Source organism: Hipposideros armiger, unplaced genomic scaffold, assembly GCF_001890085.2.
Source record: "Hipposideros armiger isolate ML-2016 unplaced genomic scaffold, ASM189008v1 scaffold_69, whole genome shotgun sequence".
Taxonomy (NCBI): Eukaryota; Metazoa; Chordata; class Mammalia; order Chiroptera; family Hipposideridae; genus Hipposideros; species Hipposideros armiger.
This window is the reverse complement of record NW_017731419.1, coordinates 304,799-309,298: the sequence shown is the minus strand read 5'-3', so window position 1 is coordinate 309,298 and position 4,500 is coordinate 304,799.

The window sequence follows — 4,500 nt, the reverse complement described above, 5'->3', positions numbered from 1 at the left end:
TTATCTTTACCATAGCACTGTTCTCCCTGCTAAAACATCTTATTGTAATAAGGACATCGGCATTTTTACAAAATTACTTAGTTTTTTCAACTAGCGGAATCTTTTGTCTTTGAATAGCATCCATGTCTTTTATATTGCTGAAATAAATTACTTTCTTCCGGAAATGTGGAAGATTTAAGATCGTAAGAATCATACATATTAATGGTAGCTGTGATTAAGTTTGTCTTGGAATTTTGGAGTCAGAAAAACCTTTAGTGACTCTTTTAGAACCGGGAAACTAGGCCCAGGGAGATAAGTGACTTGCTGTGGGTCCTACAGCTTTCAGGGATTGGACCAAAACTAGGATCTACACCCCATTTAGAAAGCTCTTATTACACTCCTGAACTTCTTATTCATTGATTGCATTCTTTGCACCAATACCTACTCCCATTTCTAGGTCTTTGTGCATTCAAGTTGAAAGCAGAAATGAGAGAACCTTGCTTTGATTCTGACAGCTACCATTAGTTATCATAAGTAACTGATGATTTTTTTCCTAACCAGAATTTAATAAAAACTGGTTGACATTTCATTTAGTGTTTTCATAGGCCTGTGACTACTTTTTTACCCAATTACAGCATGGCTCATTCTTGCATACATTCAGTAAAACACCATATAGGTCAATACTCTGCCCATGATCTAAACTACTATATTGTCTGTGCCCCAACACCAGCATTTCAGCAAGTGTTTTGTATCAGACTCTAATTTTAGGATTTAAAACACCTGTGTTGTGTTTGCCAGGTTATGCCACCTAGTTTCTATGTGTCTTGTTGAATCACAGCAATTTTCTTTGTTGTGTGCCACAGGTTAACCTTCAGAAATACAATAATATCAAATGATTTTGATTTCATAATCAATGAAATTTACACATCCAACATCATACCTTGTGTTCAATTACACACGTGATTATTGAAGATCTGCTTTGGGTTTTGCATTATACTAAGTGCTACAGGAAAAAAGGAAGTGTAATGTATAGACTTTGCCCTTAAGAAAAATAAGATGTATACCTCTATGAATCTAGAAGACAATCTAGTACTACCAATACAAAGAATGCTGTAGGTATTCTGCTTAGAGGGGGATAAATGAGGCCTCAGGAGTCTAAAGAACTTCCTGGAACACTTGGGACTTGAGCTAGCCTGTGAGGGTTTAGATTTACAGAGAGATTGGAGCAGCTACTTTGTGAGGTAAGAGCAAGAGTATAATGTGGAGATTAGCTTTGGGGGAGGGAATAGAGAGAAACTAGGATGAGCTGACACTGTTGACTGAATTTCTTTGGGAGACTAAAAGGAAAATATTAGACAATTGGAAGGATATCTGTCTACAGAAGAGTTTGAGTACTGGATTGAGATTTCTATTTTTATCCTCTTTTGCAAGATATGGAGAGCCTTTGAAAGTTTGGAGGCTCGATATTAATGTGATAAACCAGCAAGATGAACCTGTCAGTGATCTACAGATGAAGTTAGAATGAGAAGGGAATGGAATGAACCAGGTACGACAGTAGCTGTTGCCATTATCTGGGTATGAAGAGATGAGATGAGATTTTAGACTAGGATAGTCAATAGGAACGATGCATAGCTGGTATTATTTTTGTTTTTATTGTGGTAAATATGCATAACATAAAATTTGCCATTTTAACCTGTTTCAAGTGTACTGTTCTGTGGCATTAAGTACATTCACATTGTTGTGTAACCATCACCACCGTCTATCTCCAGAACTCTCTTCGTCTTCCCCAACTAAAATTCTGTGCGTATTAAACACTAACTCCCTTTTTCTCTTTACCCATAGCTTCTGGCAACCACTGTTCTTCTTTCCGTCTCTCTGAATTTGACTATTCTGGGAACCTCATATAAGTGGAATGATACAATATTAGTCCTTATGTGACTGATTTATTTCACTTAGCATAATATCTTCAAGTTCATCCATATTGTAGCATTTGTCAGAATTTCCTTCATTTTTAAGGCCAAATAATATCTCATTGTATGTATATACCACAGTTTGTTCATTCATTTATCTGTCAATGGATAGTTGGTCTGCTTCCTTTTTTTTTTTCTTTTTGGCTATTGTGACTAATATTGTGAGCATGGGTGTACAAATATCTGTTTGAGTGCATTCTTTCATTTCTTTTTGGTATATACCCAGAAACTTTTACATTCCCACTAGCGCTGTATATTCCAATTTTGCTACATCCTGGTCAACACTTGTTATTTTTATTATTTTGATAATAGCCATCCTAATGGGTGTGAAGTGGCATTTCATTGTGGTTTTGATTTGCATTTCACAAATGATGAGTGATGTTAGCATCTCAGCCTTTTGTATATCTCCTTTGGAGAAATATTTATTTAACTTCTTTGCCCACTTTTAAATCAAGTTGTTTTTTCTTGTTGGTACGAGTTCTTTATGTGTTCTGGATATCAATCCCGTATCAGATATATGATTTGCAAATATTTTCTGCCATTCTTTGCATTGCCTTTCTCTCTGTTGAGTGTCCTTTGATGCACAAAAGTTTTTAATTTTGATGAAGTACAGCTTATCTAGTTTTTCTTTTGTTGCTTATGATTTTGGTGTCATATCCAAGAAATCATTGCCAAATCCAATGTCGTGAAGCTTTCCCCCTATAAAACTCTTCTAAAAAACTCCTACGCTTAGGGCTTTGCATATGGATATCCAGTTTTCCCAACAGCATTTGTTGAAAAGATTGTCATTTTCCCATTGAATAGTCTTGTCATCTTGAAAAATCACTTGATGTGAAGGTTTTTCTGGACTTTGTCTTTTATTCCACTGGTCTGTAAATCTGTCTTGGTGCCAGTGATACACTGTTTTGATTACAGTAGCTTTATAGTATTGAAATCAGAAAATGTGAGATGTCTAACATTTTTCTTTTTGAAGATTGTTTTGGCTATTTGGGGCCCCTTGAGCTTCCATATGAATTTTAGGATAGGTTTTCTATTTCTGCAAGAAAAATGCCATGGGATTTTTTTTTTTATATAGGAATTACATTGAATCTATAAATTGTTTGGACTAGTATTGTCATGTTAATATTAAGTCTTCCAGTACATGAACACGGGATGTCTTTTTAATTATTTGTGTCTTTAATTTCTTTCCACAACGCTTTGTAGTTTTTGGTGTAAAAGTTTTTCATCTCTTTGGCTAAATTTGTTCCTAAGTATTTTCTTCTTCTTTATACTATTGTAAATGGGATTGATTTTTTAAATTTCCTTTTTGGGTTGTTCATTCATTCAACGTGTTTTTGTGTGTTGGTTTTGTATCCTGCAACTTTGCTGAATTCATTTATTAATTTTAACATAATTTATTAGGTGGTGGGGTTTTTTTGGTGGAATCTTCAGTTTTATACATATAAGGGTAATGTTATCTTCAAAAGATAATTTTACTTCTTTCCCATTTGAATGTCTATTTACTTATTTATTTATTTACCCTAATTGCTTTAGCTAGGACGTCCAGTACTATATTGATTAGAAGTGGTGAAAATGCACATCCTTGTCTTGTTCCTGAAGACAGGCTTTCGGTCTTTGACCATTGAACATGATGGATTTTTCATACATGACCTTTATTATGTTGAGATAAGTTCCTTATATTCCTGGTTTGTTGAGTGTTTTAGCAGGTGTGTTTTAAGGAGAAAAAAAATCAGGGATGCTGAGAGAGAAAATTCTTTTTAGCCTGGTAAAAGAGAAAATTCTGGTGTCATTAGCAGAATAATATATTACTGCCACGTTGATGTTTTAGGCATCATTTTGTACGTTTGCAGTAATGTTTTGGCTGAAGAAAGATAGTATATTTATTCAATGGGGAAGGCCGACATTAATCAAATACCCATACAAATACAGAGGGTGCTAAAAATATATATACACATTTTAGGAAAGGAAAACTATTAAAATTGTAATACTCAATATCTACCAGTAACAAAAGGTGAATACAAGTCCCGTTTGACTTCTGCAGTTATAAGAGGTGCTCAAGGTGGTTACCATCAGCGTCCAGACACTTCCAATTATGGCGAACTACTGCTTGAGCAATGTTGACTAAAGTATCCACTTGTATACATTTTTTTTGGCACCCCAGTATGTAGTACAATTTTATTCATAGGTGGATTCCCAGCATCTAGCAAAATATAATCACATAGGTACTCACTCAAGTTACTAATTGATTGAAGAAGCAAGACTAAGATTTAACCCATAAGCTAAAAAGTATATTGTACAATGGTAATAAAACAAAATTAAACTTCTGCACTCTAAAAAGAAACAGGAAGGTCACTTTTTAATACTGAGTTATTGTTTTAAAAATGAGGTAACATTTTTTTCTTTTAAAGTTGATGCTAGTGGAAGTTAGTTATCAGAATCCAAAATTTCAAAAAGAGGCATAATTTATAAGAAACCTTTCAAGTGCTTGCTGACTTCAGATTTATAATGAAAATCAAACATTCCATACCTAGTTTATTTGCAAAACAAGTTA